Genomic DNA, 16,854 nt, shown 5'->3' with positions numbered 1-16,854 from the left:
AGACTGCCGCAGCTATTTGTAGTCCACAATAACAATCCCTTGTCAAAATATAGCAGATTAATTTGTAATTATTCACACTGTCTTTACGTCATAACAAAATAACAGATGCAGGAAAAACAAACACATTTGGAACATTTTATTCTTCCAGCATCCTCTAATGCTGAGAATTCCATAGCAGCACAAGGCTCATCTTGTGCAAATGCTCAGCACCTGCTATGGTCAGTCATATGGCAAGAGGCTTCCTGTTCTTTGAGGGTGATCTTTGAAGACGTGGCCCTAAAGATAAGACTGAACAGCACTCTTATTTGTTTTTCACATGGCTTTCAGCTACAGCAGAACTAGTGCAGTCAGACAGTGATATGAGGCTACTGAGGCCAGGTGCTTTGCCTGAATACTTTGTGAGTAATAGGAAATGGGGTGGTGAGTCAGCTGCAGAAGAACTGCCACCCTTTGTGTCAGAGTGAAAACCAGCTCTTGGTCCAAAACATAACAGAGATTTTCTTGTGAAGCAGGTTTGTACAGTAGCCAGAATAAAATACCATGTCAAAAAGGCAAAGACAAGAACATACAGTCTTCCAATTTCCTTTTCACATTATTGATTCAAACCTCAGAGGCGAATACATTCAACCACAATTGACCCATTAGCCCATTTCCAGAGTGAAATCACTTATTTGAAGCACTTATGGCAGAAGCAGATATAACCAGTGAGCACTGTAGCCACGCCTAAACAAGCACATCCCACATGTATCTATCCAAGGTCATGGAATGGGCCCTTCAGAGCACAGCCAGGGTGAAGGACGGATTGCCAAAGGTTGAAGAATTTAGGGTGCATATATATTAAACCATTGCAACCACAATGCGCACTCCACATGTCACCTGTCCAACCCTGTACAGAAATCATCTACAGTATCTCTGCAAGGCACTGATCCACCCGTCATCCCATAGATACTCCAACTAACCTTGCAATGATTTCTTTCATTTTGGAGCTAATAACTACCACAAAGTTCCACACACTTTTTTCAGTGAAGGGGGGGATTAATCTACAGCTGAGGAAAGGTTGGGCAAAAGCTGAAAGTCTCTTCAGATGGGGGCTGAAAGATTTGGACACAGGGAATGTCTATGACAACTCTTAAACGTTGACATGCTCAGTTCTCTGCTGAATCTAGGTCTCTACCCTTCGAGACTGATGGTTACCCCACCGCAGACCCAAGTGATGACCTCCAGGTCCACTGCTGTCAGCTTATGGTCAAGTCAGGTTATAAGAATATTAGGATATGGACTGCAAGAAAAGACACACTGAGATGCTATATTCTTAAGAAGAATATAAGTTATGACTTTTTCACAGTAGACAAAATCACCTATTGTCACCTATTCTCCCTGAACTCCAAACCCAGCCATCAATCCATTCAAGGAGCACATGTAAGAAAAACCTCCTTTCGAACATGTAAGAGGCAGGTGTGAAAGGATTAAAGATCTTGTACAGATACCAGCAGGCACAGAATCACGCCAGCTTCAGATCCTAACTGAGCTGGAGCCTTTTTAAAACTCCCACTGGCAGCTCAGCCAAGATTACAAAAAAAGTCTCTTTTTTGGCTTCTTGTCATTTTCCGCACAAAACCATTCTTCTTCTCTTTGTGTAGAAGGTCCCTGGACATTTTAGCCGCTGTCTGAATGGCATTCGTAAGCTGATATTTAAGACGTTAAATACTGTATGATTGTGGCTATTCACTGAGATGAGCAGTGCTGCTGTGATCTCAGAGCGGTCTCTTTAGCCCAGCACTCTTTCTGACGCAGGATATCTCAGTTAGGGAAATGCAAATGACCAGTCAGTGTAGCTTGTGAAGCAAACATGTGAAGCTGTGGTCAGGACAGTCATATCACCAGGAAAAAACGAGTTCCTTTTATTTAGAGAACAAGAAATCAGGACAATAAGGGTTTCAGTATAGTGGTTGGAAACAGCATACTTTATATATTTGATACTCTGTTAGCCAGTGAAGCCCTTAGCGTGCAAACAAGGACCCTTCTGAACATTTACAATGGAAAGTCTGCACAGCAAGTTCACATTTCCACAAGAATCTAGTTAGATTTATTGTTTTCACTGACTAGACTATTCTGTTATGACTTCACAAACCTCAAATTTGTCTTTCTCAAATAGTGCACCTGTTCAGAGACTGTACAGTGTGGTGCAGTCCCAGGTCAACTCCAGTACTACAGTTTAACAGGAGTAGCACACTTATTTCCGTTTCGGTTTATTTTGAAAGTTCACCATACGTCGGATAGACAACGTATAGCTGTGTCCCAGGAAAAGTGCCTCCCGGTTACCGAGTGGCCAAGAAAATAGGAAAGAAAAACAATTTTAAACATTTAATAGCTGGGCCGCGTCCCAAAGGTGAGGGGAGTGGGGCAGGTTTCTCAGAACGAGATTTAAAATAGATTCTTACGGTCATAAACCAGAAGCGGATTAAACCTTGGGGTCTGTTTCTTTTTTTGATTTTTTTTTTCTCTTGCCGCAAAATGAGAGGTGGGGCCTCTGAGGGCTGAAGCCTTGTCACATTTCCAAAGGCCACCAGCACCATCCCGACGAGAGCATCCAGTGAACACGCTGGAAGAGCTCTCAGAAAGGACAAGCTTATTGACTCCAGTGTTCCAAAACAAGTAACTGGTATAAGATCAAGTGTGGGGCCTTCACGATATTTCACCAATTATCGGTACCAATCAGGAGCAAACCAGACAATGTAAGGCATAGATATTTTTTTTTCCCCTGTTCTAACAATATTTTGAAACAAGTCTCACTGAGAAGAGGCCAAGGAGACAACAAGGAAAAGGATGAAAATGAAGGAATATAATATAGTCTAACAAGACTCACGGAGTAGGTATCCCGCTGCAACATAAATGTTGAATAATGTCATCATTATACTGAAGGGGCAGGAGGGAAATGATGACATTTTCAAATGTACAAACATTTACACCGAAACTGGATAACAAGCTGGAAATATTTCAGCAGTTTGCAAACCCAAATTAGATCAAAGTAAGTCTGTAAACCTTTTCTGTGTGTTAACTCTATTTGTGTGCTCACTGTCTTTAGTTAAAAGCATTGTAAAGTACAGTAGTATACAGCCTAAGATGCAGGATCTGACCATTAGAGAAAAATGGAGCTGGTTTCTTACATTCTTGTTAGACTTCCCTGAACGACATTGAGAGCTCAGAATCTATCAATCCAAGGGAAATTAAAACAAGCCAATAGTTTGAAATTCTTATAACTCTGTAGGCTCTACAGACAGATCAGTTAATTACAAAAGCACAACCCACCATTCACTCCAGATATCTTCTGATATTGAATATCTTATAGGAAGCCTGGTTTTCCTCCATTTCCATCTTGCGCTGAAATGAGAGAGAAATAGGAAATGTAAGGCAACTGGCATCAGAACTAAAAATGATCATAATAAATCCTTGCATTGATATAGTGGATTTCACCCCCAGAGGATCCCAAAATGTTTAGCATACAGGAGAGGGCCCACTTCATCCACTCGGGAAGTACCACCGCTGCTCTTGAGCAGGGGTCTCAGTACCCTCAGGAGGAACGCAGAGTCACTGCTGGTGGAGTTGAATTAAGGGGAGGCCAGACATGTGATCTCCAGTGTGGAACTAAACCAGGTCAAATGGGTTAACACGCCGTACTCGTTAAAAGGGAAAGATCCGGCGGATATTAAGATTTCAGATTTCAGGAAGACTTTGACTGCTTTGTTTATTTGCAACAAAGGCCGGGCACGATAGCTTGCAAGACGCTTCTTGTCCTCATACACCAGAAACCTAAATGCAGTGTTAGCAATCGGCAGAACCGTGCTTCTGAACTGGCCAGACCTGTCAGCACGTGAGTGTGTCAGCGCGGAGCTTCCGAAACAACGCCCACCAGAATAGCAGGCACTGGGACCCCACACTGGCATCAGCAACTGCATCACGCTTGGGTGGAGCTCTTCAGGCAACAGCAGCATACCCAGAGCACCACCATTAAGACGAGATGGGGCGCAACACATTCTTTTTAAAATGACTAACAGAAAAAAATCACAGTTCTCATATTTTTTCCCCATGCGTGATGAAGATTTAAGATACTACCTGGCTTTTGACAATTTAGAATCTAATCTATCAGGGGGAAGTCACCAGCCTGGCTGCTCTCTGTGGCCAACCACAGACAGCTTGCTGTCATTTATTTGAAAGATAAACAATTTCAGGGATTGGTAAATAGCACAGGGTTGTTTGGCGTGGCTTTGAAGATGTTCATTTATGATTAAAAAAAACATTAGACATGATCGTTTTCAGGTTTGACGAAAGACGTTTTTTTCGTGGAAATGAAATGTTAAGAAGATAAGGCCACCACGTGTTTCTATGGTGGGTGTTTCAAACAAAGCCAATATATCACTTGCTCATATAATGACTGCTGTTCCCACCTTATTTTGCATTTCAGGCTCCACAAGGTATCACTCTGGCCACAACAAAACATGTTTTTTTTCTTTTGCATGATTCACATTTTTTAATTATCTTTACAGGTTTTTGACATTTTCACACATGCCACAAAAAAGAACAATTTGTTATGAGTTATGTTTACCCTCTTACAAACTCACTGTAGCCGCAGAATAAATGTTGCCATTCTACCTGTATCTTGTTCTTTAGTCTTTCCAAAACTTACTCCTGACAGCATGTATTGAGTTTCCCACTTTCACTGGTCATGCAAGATCACCAGGGCATTGCTCACTCTTCTTGCTCCCTTACAATAATTAATCATTTCCTTTGTTTATTTATTCCTCCCTATGCTTTGTTTCTGCACAAATGCATAAACAAAGTCAAGCCAGTGGATTTCTTCAGAATAAAACCGTGAAACACAAACCAGACAGCACAGTGGGAAACTGAGTGGAAGTGTATTTATAACTGTAACAGAGGATAAGAAGCAGTTCTTTACCCAAAGGGTTGTGGAGGTATGGAACAAGCTGCCCAGCCATGTTGTTGAAGTCGATGCCCTGGCTGCTCTGAAGAAACCACTGGATGAGATTCTTAAATCAATTCGCTCATAAATATCTTAGACCTCCTGGTCTCAGACCTGGCCAAGGGAACAGTGTAATTTCCAGTCCCCACCAGAACAAACACGCAAACGCAGGTGGGAGCTGGAGAGAAGTTGTGATGACGTGGACTTGACTCTTGTCATTCACTGAATGCCGACATAACTCACATATCGTAAGGTTTACTAATTTCTCCAGCTGAACAAGCGGCAAAGCATTTAAGAAGATGAGTTTTCGTAATGTTGTGTGAGATGTTCTTTAAAGCATTTACTTTACATATTTGCATTCCCAGCCTGTACCATGGCTTTGCTTGCAAAAACAACTGCTATGCTTCCACGAGTACAAAAAATATTATTTGTTTTTTTTCTGCCCTGGCATAAACAAAAGTAGAGCACGTTTTTCTTTTAAGCTGCAGGTGACAAACCACAAAATGCAGCATTTTCACAACAGCAGATGTAAATGTATCTTTTTTTCTTACATCATAAACCAAACCTGGAGAGATTAAACACCTCTCTGACTTTGATCTCTCAAACCCAAAAGAAGAAAGTCAAACACGCTGATTGAGATGGGCTTTGTTTCGAGGAAATTAATGTGTATCCTTCTACTGCTCTAGTAAAATGCGCGTGTTGCAACCTCGTAAGCTATATATTTGTAAAACTGTCAAAGTTTGCTACTTCATCGATACTAGATATTTTTCGTTATCTAGTTCCGTTAAATACTTTTTTTAAAAATCAAAAGAGTTTGGAGTTTTACTTTAGTCAGAGACACTTTCAGATGCCTCCTGTCTCAAACCCTAGCAGGTCTCAGCCATTGATTCGCCCCTTAGGGATAAGCCAGTTGCACCCTGTGCCAAACTAAGGCATGTATTCATTATCATAAAGCTCCTTGCTCCTGGTAAGAGGTGCAGCAACCTGGAGCCTTTCTTTCTTGGACGCCATGTTCACACTAACTAGAATCATTTAGAGACATCAATTAACCTCTCTAGCAAGGAAAGTGGAGACAAATCAGAGCACCTTTACAAAATGAACACAAGTACCTGGCAGAACATGCAAACTCCACACAGAAGGTCTCCCAGTCCACACAGAAACTCAGGATCCACCAGGTGTGAGGCAGCTGTGCTGACTGCTGTTCCACTGCACTGCCTGTACTGTACAGAATTAATGTAATTCATGTAACATACATGTCTTATAATCACAGATTTCCTTTTTTCATAATTTAAAGTAATGGTCTGCTCATGAGGGGGAAAAGACAGGGTTTTTCACACCACAAGACGATCTTTGGGGAGAAATACAAAAGCTTTCTGTTCACGCCACAGTGCACTGCAGGCCATTTTACAGAGATGACTGAAAGAGTTCCCAAAGAAGAATTTCTCCTGTTTGAGATCCATTACCTTATTTCATGGAAGCCCTCTGGCAAGAGCTGCTGCTGCAGCTCGCCCTTCTGTGATAACTCAAGAGGGAACCGAGACATTTAGACAAGAAAAAAGGGAACATCTACATGTGAATCAGCCAAACACACTCGAATTGAGTCAGCATACACTCATGCATTAAGCACCTGCAGTCTGGGTCTCTGCACAACAAACAGCCAGGCTTGAGCTTGACCAGACGGGCCCCCGGTCACGTGAGCCCAGCCCCCTCATCCCAGACTGATCCCTGGAGCTCCCTCTCTCATCCCCCAAGGAGCTGCCCGTGTCCCTCAGTCAGGTTTTTAGGAAGGACGGATCAATCCTCTCACGATTTTGCCGCTCGGGTTTCCTTTGGGCTTTTAGAAGCAGAAGGTTTGTAGGCAGAAAACGAAACAAACAGGCAGAGGACTAGCTTAAAACACAAGTCTCCGTGTAAAAGTGGTCTTGTCGTGCAAGTGAAAGGAGATTTTCACTCCTAAAATAAACTGCAAGTGGGTTTAAACAAAATATAATTGTGCAGGCCCAAGATGAATAAAGTAGCCTAAGCAGAGGTGCATGTAAGCCGAGTGTCCCATGATAAAATTCACTGAGCTGGTGCACCCCAGCTTACAGCTCTTCTTTGTTCACAATGGAGTCAATACAGAGGAGACCGTAATTATGAACACTGTTTCTGGAATGCCGACAATTGTTTTCTTAATGCATACGACGAGATAAGGGAGAACGATTCTTTTCTGTGAATTTTTTTTTATCCTTTCAATGGGCCCATTGAGAAGACAGGCTGCTCTTTTTGATAGGTCCCCATCCCAGCTGAAGTTAAGGATCTTTTCGCAAAATACACCAACTGTGGGAAGGCATGAGCTCACGACGTGAAACCCAAATGTCTCCAGCACTTAAGAGCAAATTCCTAGAAATCAAAAAGGATTTGAGGGAAAGAACAGATGTCAAAACATTTTCTTCCCTTGTATTGAAAACAACAACATTAGGGAAAACACGTATTTTGGCCAACAATACAAATAAGTGACCTTTACCATACTTCTGCCCAGTACTTTTAAAATTCCCTTCTTACTGTTGATGCCTGTACTTCAGGTACTGGTGTGGCTATGAAGAGCACTGGGATCTGTTCTTGCCTTGACGTGAGGTGTCTGTGGTACAGTATGTCTGGAGCTGTTCACTCATAACCCGATTGCTCCCCCATCTGCAAGCAACAACAGCACGTTTTCCCAATTAAGGTTCATCTTCACTCATGCGCATTGATATCTGCTGCGCTGTGATTTGAACAGTTTCCCCACGACCCGTCTGAATCTTGGTGACCTTCTAAGAAACGCGACTGTCTTGAACTCTAGGAAACGTGTTAAACTTCAGAGACTCTTTGAACAGCTGTCCCTCAGTGTACAGTCACAGTCTGAGAGGGGGGAAAAGGCTGAATGTGAACAAAAGAGCCTGCGCCTTTGTTTCGTACGCTAACAAACAGCGTCCAAGATGCTTTGCTGCACGGTGACGGTAGGGATTTAAAGACAGAAACAGGCCTCCGGAGAAGTCTATCAGCTGGTTATTTCAGGAACTTGCTTGGCAAAAATCAAGAAAACCCAAACTCTTTCACCAGCACCTGCGCTTTTCTTGTTAAATTTGGAAACTACAATCCGCCCAGTGTCTGGGAAGCTATGAAAGGAAACCACAAGAGGCCTGGGTGCATTTCTGAGTCACTGCGCCCGCCCGGCACTCAATCACATTCAAGCGCCACTATCCATCCAGCCACCTGCTGAGGTGCTGGTCCGCCACCTCTTGGTGTGGCGCCCCCCAGAAACCCCCCTCCACCCCCCCACAGACATATGACTGCTCCCACCATTACAATTCATTGTCAGGCCTGCACCTCTCCCGTCTTTCTCTGAGTAAAGACAAACCCCCACTTTCAGCTCAACCCCCATCCCCACAAGGGTCACAACAAGCGAATGTGCACAAGGTATGTCTCCTGCGTGTGAGCTGGAGTGCCAGCAAGCATTGAGGTCTCTATAAAGCTCTCATTATTGCAGCTGTTCTTACAAATCTACAAAAAGTCACACCCGAAACAGAAAAACAAGTGTCACGTATCACTGTTAGTACAGCTGGAGGGTCTAGAAGGACTCCCCCCCTCCCACCTCCTTGTAAGAAAGAGAGTTTAAGCACAGAAATTGGATGTGTGCAAAAGAAAGCAAATAATGTATTAGTGTATTCATAGCTATACAATGAAGAGAAATGCAAAAATAGCAGTTTATGTTCACTTTTGACCCACAAAAGTTTACAATATTGTGAAAAGATGTTGCCTTGGACACCAGTATCGCTCACATAGTGATAGTGCTGACTATGCCTGACTCACTGTGTAAGAAAAAGCAATGTGTGAGCAAGGAGGTTCAAAAGGTTTTTGAAAACTGTTTTTCCTTAAAAGTATAAATATAACTTTAAAACAACAATTAACAACCCTTCATGTCCTAAAAACAGGGCCTTAAAATTGCTTCTGTTAACAAAATATTCATTCTGCGTTGAATTTTAAGCAGTCACTGAAAATCACCCAATCACTTGGTCACTTCTAGCAAACATGAAATGCAGTTTCACAGAGACACAGGACATAAAACCTTCATATTTCCAAAATGAGTCACGATAGGAGTTTGCAAGGCTTGTGAGAAACCGCTTGTTTGGTATGTAGTTGACCTTAAACGACCTGCTAACCTTGAACATAGTGTAATAAGATAGTGGAATGTCCCATAAACTGACTGTCCCAGACTGATGAAACAGAACCTTTTTAGTCTTGAACAGAGAAAACAATGAGAGAGGCTAATCTGAGTGTTTGAAAATCAGTCCAATGGACATCATCAGAATGAACAGGGAAACACAGACCAGAGGGCACGACTAGAAACTACATGGAAGAGCATCTAAATTGGAGAATAGGAAGCATATTTCACATCAGGTGGGAACAAGCTGTCCATCCTTGCTGATACTCTGGCTTCATACCAGAAGAAGGATGAGCTCCCTGAATCAATTAGCTACTAGCAAACAAGTGAGCTAAACAGATTTCTTATTTGCAACCTTCTTATGAATTATGTTCAAATCATGTAGTCATTGCAAAACAGAAATATGCCAAAGGAAATCTGGTGTAATTATTAAGTAGCTGTAATAAATGTCTAACTGTAAAACTACTAATAAAACTGACATTCAGGTGATGCCTGAAGTGAGAGGTGATGTATTTAACTGTAAGATTTCTTCTGAGACACTAAGGGATATTAAAATAAAGAATATGCTTAAACACCACTATTTACACATTTTCACCAACAGTACAAACATTCTCTTAGAGTGTGTACAAGCACAAAAGAAAAGCGCTGTTACTTTTTGGGAATCATGGGCTCTGGTACATTACTGTTGTACCCTTGATCAAAGCCCTTTCCTCAGTTTTCTCCTGTAAGTCTCCTGCTGCACAGAAGGTCTGCTCTCTAGGGCTTCATTGTAGATAGCAGTATGTTTCTCAAGTGGCTCATCTAGTTCAATAAAGGATTAAATTGATCCTCCAAACAAAGAAGCCTGCTACGAGTATTACCGTTTGCTTGCCTTCCAGTTACAATTAACATCCAACACAACTGCAAATTACAACCCCAGTGTCCAAAGTCTCTTTGTCCAACAGGTCTTCTACCTGGTGGAGACCAGCCACAATGCAGCTGGCTTGTGGATTGCTAGAAGTATATATCTGGCTTGACAACCTACTTTACTTGCAAGAACAAACAGAAACACATACATATAAGTGGAAGGTCATGCACAAAAACTAAGTGAAAGGATATTTTTAAAAGGTTTTTAAAATGCAAAGAGGCCCCAGACCAGTTTTTGTCGTAGAAAACTGTAACCTTGCTGCACATCTGCGGTCAAGAACAAGGTTTCTGCACGAGTAAAACTACATGTGATCTAAGAATATCTCCGTCTCCACCCAATGTTGAAAGAGAGGTTGTTTTGCTAGAGATAGAGACCTGTAAGCGAACACTGTTGTGTCTGGAGATTTGATAGTTTCCTGGGAGTCTTCACTGAGCAGAAGCAGCTGGGGGTCTCTGTCACACCAGACAGTTCCGGGAGTCCATGAGTCACTCATTTCCCAAACTGCGCCATTACAGAACACTCCCAGAACAGTGCACCTGTGACACAAAGAGCTGGTCTACATTCTGAGGGCAAAGTAACAGTGAATGAGTTGGTATGGTAAGTTTAAAGAGGAATACGAAGTATTAACCCATAACCACTTCCAAATTTTCTTCTTCTACACTTCTTTATTCCGCATACAGTTGATATAGCTGGGAGAGAACTGATTTTAGGAAAGAAAGTCACATTAGGAAACATTAGGCCAGACAAGTGTACATATAAAAGTCAACAGCTCTCCTAAACCAACTAGTTATGTTCTGCAAAGTATAAATCACCTAGTTATGAATGGCAGCAAAGATCACAAGCCCAATCAAACAGGAATACAGAAGAAGAGAGAAGGCAACTGTTGAGGCTCACAGTTGTCAGCTCAACAAAAACGTTGGGAATTGTTGCCATCTATTGGCACAAGTACGAATTGCAGCCTTTTTGTCACACATACAGTGCAATTCCAAAGACCAGATTCTGAACAGTTTAAATGCTATGCCAGAAGAAAAACAATTCAGAGAGCACCCTGCTACTGTTACATTCATAAGGCTTTTTGAAATTTTAAGAATAACACATAGCGTTCAAACAACAGCAAGAAAGCCTGCAATAAAACCAATTTCTCTACAATTCACAAAATATAATACTTCAATCATGACAACTAATTAAATGGTCATGGAACAGTTCTGATGCACGGTCCCAGACACTGGGCCATCCAGATTCCCAACTCTGTTCAGGTCCCAGAACCGAGAGACACTATATAGAAAGTCTACAGCCCCTTGGATCTTTTCACATGTTATTGTGTTACAGCATAGAACCATGATGTATTTAAGTGAGAATGTTTACCACTCATCAACACAAAGTACCCTATGTCAAATTAAAAAAAAAGATCCAGACATTCTACTAAATTAATTAAAAATTGAAAACAGAAAATAACTGAATGCATAAGTATTCAACCCCTTGCTTTGACACACCTACATTACCTCTGAAGTGAACAACTCTCTTGTCCAAGTCACATAACTACTTGACTGGAGTCCGCCTGTGTGCAGCTGAGGTGTTTCACATGATTTCAGAATGAATACACCTGAGCCTGGGAGCTTCCCCACTTAGTGCATTTGCAAGGAAACACTACACTGGGAAGACCAAGGAACATTCCAAGCAGATCCGAGACAAGTTTCTTGAAAAATACCAGTCAGGGCAAGGATATAAAAATTTTCCAAGGCATTGAATATACCTCAAGCACAGTGAAGGCCATCATTAAAAGGCTGAGAAAATAGGGAACAACTGTGAATCTGCCCAGAACTGGCTGTCCTCCAAAACTGAGTGTCTGTGCAAGAGGAGCCATAGTAAGGGAGGCCACCAAGAGGCCCATGAAGATTCTAGGATCTGATGAGTCCAAAATTGAACTTTATGTTTGGTGCAAACCTAAAACAGCCCATCACACTGAGAGCACCATCCCTACAGTGAAGCATGGTGGTGGCAGCATCCTGCTTTGGGGATGCTGCTCTGCGGCAGGGACTGGAAAACCCATAAAGATAGAAGGAAACATGGATGGAGCTCAGTACGGAAAATACCTGGAGGAAAATGTACTGCAATCCGCAAGAGCACTGGGACTTGGAAGACGATTCAACTCCCAAAAGGATAATGGCCCGAAAGATACAGCAAAAGCCACACTGGAGTGGCTTACAACCAAAAAGGTTAATGTCCAGGAGTGGCCCAGTCTAAGCCCAGACCTCGACGCAATTAAGCATCTGTGGAAGGACTTAAAAATTGCTGCTCACAAACAGTCCCCATTCAACCTGATGGAGCTTCAGCCATTTTGCCAAGAAGAATGGGCACAAATTCTTATTATCTGTTTTTTAATTTTAGTAAAATGTCTGGATTTTTTTTACTTTGGCATTATAGAGTACTTTGTGTTGATGAGTGGCAACAATTCTCAGTTTAATCCATCATGGTTCCATGCTGTAACACAATATCATGTGAAAAAGTCCAAGGGGGGTGTAGACTTTCTATAGGCACTGTACCTCCCTGTCACAGACATCAACAAGTGTGTAGAACTACATGATGACCAAATACTGAACACAGAGTTGAGACGGTATTAACAAGGCTCCCCTGGTTGTGAATCTAAGTGAGGTCTGCTGTTTGATCAAGTCTCTTCCAATACATCAGCTGTAAGCATTCAGATTGCCTACCTTGTGTGGAGACTGAAAAGGATCTGGCTTTTCACACCCTGGACATTGAAATTAAATGGACACAAGGGATAATAAGGAACACTTCTTACAATTCTACACAAAATCCAGACAGCAAAAAGTAAGCCGGCAGATTCAGCTGCAGCTCACAGTTTTCAGAGGTTAAGACGTGACCTCAGAATTACATGCTTACTGACCGCCTGTTAAGACCTTACTTGGCACACAAATGATTACAATGACACTCACTGTTGTCAAAGTGGGAAGTGGTCCTGTGTGGAATTGTCCATTTTAGATGTACAGTTCTACTCTGTACAGCCGACAGCCTCAAAATAATAGGTTTTGCAGGAACATTAAGCACCACTCTTGTTAGTCCACTAGATGGCAGTGTAACACCTAGTTATAAGACCTGGTTATGTTATAGGACTCCCAAAGATCAACAGGGTCTTAGCAATTGAAGCAAATATTTTGGTTGTTTGCATTGTAGACCCAGGTGGTGCTATATATAAATTTCAAGTGGTGAGTTATGTCAATATGCATTGTCTGCAAAGAAACAAGTTTATACAAGTCTTTCTTTAGAAGTCGCAACTTCATCAAATATCAAATTGACTAGATAACACGTAAGGATCTTCCAGTTAGAGAAAGAGAGCAGTTTTGGTTGGAATAAAAGCCAGCCCCTCTCCTCCAAGACCCCTCCCACAGCTAAACACAACACCACTGCTTGTAAACACAGTTCTGCCGTGCTTAACGTCTGAGAGGGGTGCTGTACTATTAGACAGCCCACTCTCAAGTCAATTACATCTAATAGACAGGGTGTAATTTAGTGTAATGGAGCAGCAGATGAAACCAAATTGTAATGCTGGTGTAAACCCAGGGCAGGAATAGAGCATGAGCTTATTTCTGATGGTGAAATACCTAGAAAAATAATTTAGTGAAATAATTTTACAGTAATTGTAAGTAAATGTATTGTACTACCTTCACTCACACATTTCTGCAAAGCTTTAGGCAACTACAGAGATGCACTGCTGAATCATACAGGAATAATTCTCAAAGACCTTAAGCAGACTTCAGGTCAAATCAATTTTGTTTCCATTTCATCTTATTTCTCCATCTTTTAGGTCTTCTCTTTGAAAAAGCAGATTTCATTCATTTATGACAGGAAATCAAGAAGATGACTGGAATAGAACAAAGTTGAGTTTAGAGCTCGACGTCGCGAAACAAAACCCCAAGCGAGATATTTACAGTGCCCAGTGAATGCACACTATTATCAGGCAAAAAAGGGGTGCACCTTCGCAGGGATTGAACAATACTTGCCCTTAATTCTGTTACATATGGGATCGCAGAATAAGTCAGACCGCCTCTCCCCGTACTCCAAATACTCCGAGATTCTTTTGTGAGTGTAGTTAAGATTTTGGCCTTCACTCATGAAGTTTTTCCATCTGCAGCTTCACCACAAGAGTCAAGTATCGCAGGTGGTGACCCTTCTGTTTGCATTTTTCTGAACGAATTTCCTGTAGAAGACACAGCACTTCATCCAGGCCAGATGGGAGATAATAAAAGTGATTGCTTAACCACATCCTGAAATTCTTTCCACAGTATCCAAAACAGCTATTTTTCCTCACAGACACATTTGCTGCTCTGCTGAGACAACTATCCCAAAGAGGAGTGTAGAGACAGGTCATGTCTGATTGCCAATAACTCCTATTTAATCTATAGGTTTTCCTTTTCTCAATGATGAACATCTACCCAAGGCTTATGCAATAAACCTAACGCACATTTATCTATTTAAGTATAAGTATTTAAGCTCACTGCACAAAAGGACAGAGTTCTGAGATCATCTTCCACGAAAAGCACTTGATAAAATAAAGATTATTATAGTAAAGATTTTGCTATCTGGTCCTGTATTCACCTAAAGACCACTGTATCACTGACTGGTCTACAGGATCCTATGACACACAGTGCCTTGCAGATAAATTCACCTCTTCCAAAATGCTCTGTTTTGTTGAACCCTAAACAATGTAAAATATACACGTTTTTCAAAGCATCTATTTTTAAACAAAACCTGAAGGCAGAAGCTGAACATTTTTCATGGGTAAAAAGTTCTATATGTCAGCAAACGTTAATGAAAAATCCAAAACTAAAACACATCGATAGGAAAAGTCTTCAGCCTCCTGTGTCAGTGCTTGGTGGAAGCTCTGTATGAAAAGGCTTGACCAGGGAGAAGTTGAGGTGAAAGGGGATCATAAGAGAATGGTTACAAATAGGAGTACCTTACTTGGCAATGAAGCTGCTGTTTCTTGATCTCTTAGTATCGGCTACTGTGAACGGACTATGGAATGGGAGATTTACAGAGCGGGGAATAGCAGCAGGAATGCTCGACTCAAACACCAAACCCTGATCTTGGGGGTCATGCAGGGGCCTACACTCCAGAGACTGCTCACCTGAATTTTGGTCCAGTGCAACCACCTTCCCCTACACTGAGGGGCCCAGACGGCCAGGTGCTGCCAGGGCTGGGAGGAGGTGCTCATCCATCCAGCCTGTAATTCGGCAGCGTCTGCCTGAGGCCCTGCAGGGCAAAACAGTCCTGCTTTCTGAGGACCTGGAGGCTCGAAAAGCTCTTTTTGCTGTTGCGAGATTAATAACAGGCAATGATAGACTGCAACAGACAAATGGATTGATTCTGTATGTCAAAACATAACTTACCCTTGTTCTCCAAGTTCCGCTTATCAACTACCCTTTAATGACAACATAGAGGAACATAGGAGCGGTTCTGAACAGGAGGACCTCATCTGGTTTTTCAGTATCTAGTATCAAGGATGCAGCTGTTTCTTGATTTCATGGTATCAGCATCGACAGCTTGTTTCATATTCTACATCTCTCCCCCTGCTTGCCAGGCACCTTCTCATTTCAGTTGATAAACTCATCCTTTGTTCAACCAGATGAGTCGAGTGAGAATAAATACACATTTCAATTTTTCCTTCATCTATTCCAATTGCAAACGGCAAATGAGATGCAAGTTCCTAATATCCCTACAGCAACTGGTGACATTAATAGACACGACAGTGCGCTGGGCTAGAGCTAGAAAACCGAGGGCGCCTCTCCGATAAGACGACTGCAAGGAGAGACAGGTATGTTCTTCTCTGCATTGTCAGCAGATGGCGCTAAGCCCATTTAAGAACCGTGGAAAACGCTTTTTAGAAAGCTTGCACTCATCTATGTGGCAACTGCTGTGCCAAGATGTAACAGAGATTAATTGCACATCCAGATAAACATGACATGATCTGGAAAAAAAAACCCATCCAAAAACAAAATACCTTACATTCAGTATGAAACTCGAACGACTGTCCCAAACTATCGCCATGCTACCTTAGGCAGGAGAAAACGGCCCCAGAGGCTTCCGATTGCTTCAGCGAGCAGCTGTGAGCTGACTGTGACCAGAGGCTACCAAGGGGACACCACAGACCTGGCCATCAGGCTCGACATACACAAAGGGCTCTCTCAGCTCCCAAGGCGACGGCGAACTTGCGAAGTCACCGGAGAGAGAAATGCCAGCCTTTCTTGCCACCCCTGGCTGTGTTGTCAGCACTGGGGGCTCCACGGCACGGGAGATCAAGCAGATGACAGAAGAGGTGATCGATCTGTCTTCATCTGCGCGGCCCTGTAGGACTGGTGGAAAGCCGAGAAGTGTTGAGTGCCAGTAGACAAGATAGGGAGTGTACAAACAGGAAATCGTCTGGCTATTCCAAATCTGAAGAATTAAAAACACGAGCTTGATGAGGAAGAATAAGTATGACCATTGTCTGCACTGCTCTGACTGTACTAGCAGTGGTGTGTACTGACGGTAGTACACCATAGTGGCGTACTAACCACCACGCAGAATGTGTGGTTTTCTTAGATCTTTCAAAGATGATGCTAGATTACACTGTTCCAGAAAAAGCCACAGACAGGCAGATGGGCAAGGTATGCAACAAACCCCATAGACTTCATAACCTATCTACAGTTCTTGTAGGTGTGTGAGCGTGTTATACAAGCTTTTGCATTACAATAGTCCCATGAATAGTTCCCAGAACTATCAAAATAT

General features: G+C 42.3%; 1 long non-coding RNA gene across 11 annotated transcripts in view; it reads right to left on the bottom strand.

Annotated features, from left to right (window-relative positions):
* Window positions 1-16,854, bottom strand: part of LOC107079312 (uncharacterized) — a 90,405-nt gene that overhangs the window by 64,004 nt on the left and 9,547 nt on the right. For 8 of the 11 annotated variants that reach the window (XR_011182295.1, XR_001480268.2, XR_001480267.2 and 5 more), the window contains exon 2: window positions 3,310-3,381. This is a non-coding gene — a long non-coding RNA (uncharacterized lncRNA). Of the gene's footprint in view, window positions 1-3,309; window positions 3,382-6,087; window positions 6,199-6,605; window positions 6,813-7,522; window positions 7,652-16,854 lie in introns of all 11 variants that reach the window. The other 3 variants (XR_011182293.1, XR_011182297.1, XR_011182294.1) reach the window with 2 other exon arrangements.

Source organism: Lepisosteus oculatus, chromosome 17 (assembly GCF_040954835.1).
Source record: "Lepisosteus oculatus isolate fLepOcu1 chromosome 17, fLepOcu1.hap2, whole genome shotgun sequence".
NCBI classification, from domain to species: domain Eukaryota; kingdom Metazoa; phylum Chordata; class Actinopteri; order Semionotiformes; family Lepisosteidae; genus Lepisosteus; species Lepisosteus oculatus.
Note: the sequence above shows the minus strand (reverse complement) of the source record. Positions and strands in the feature narration are given on the sequence as shown.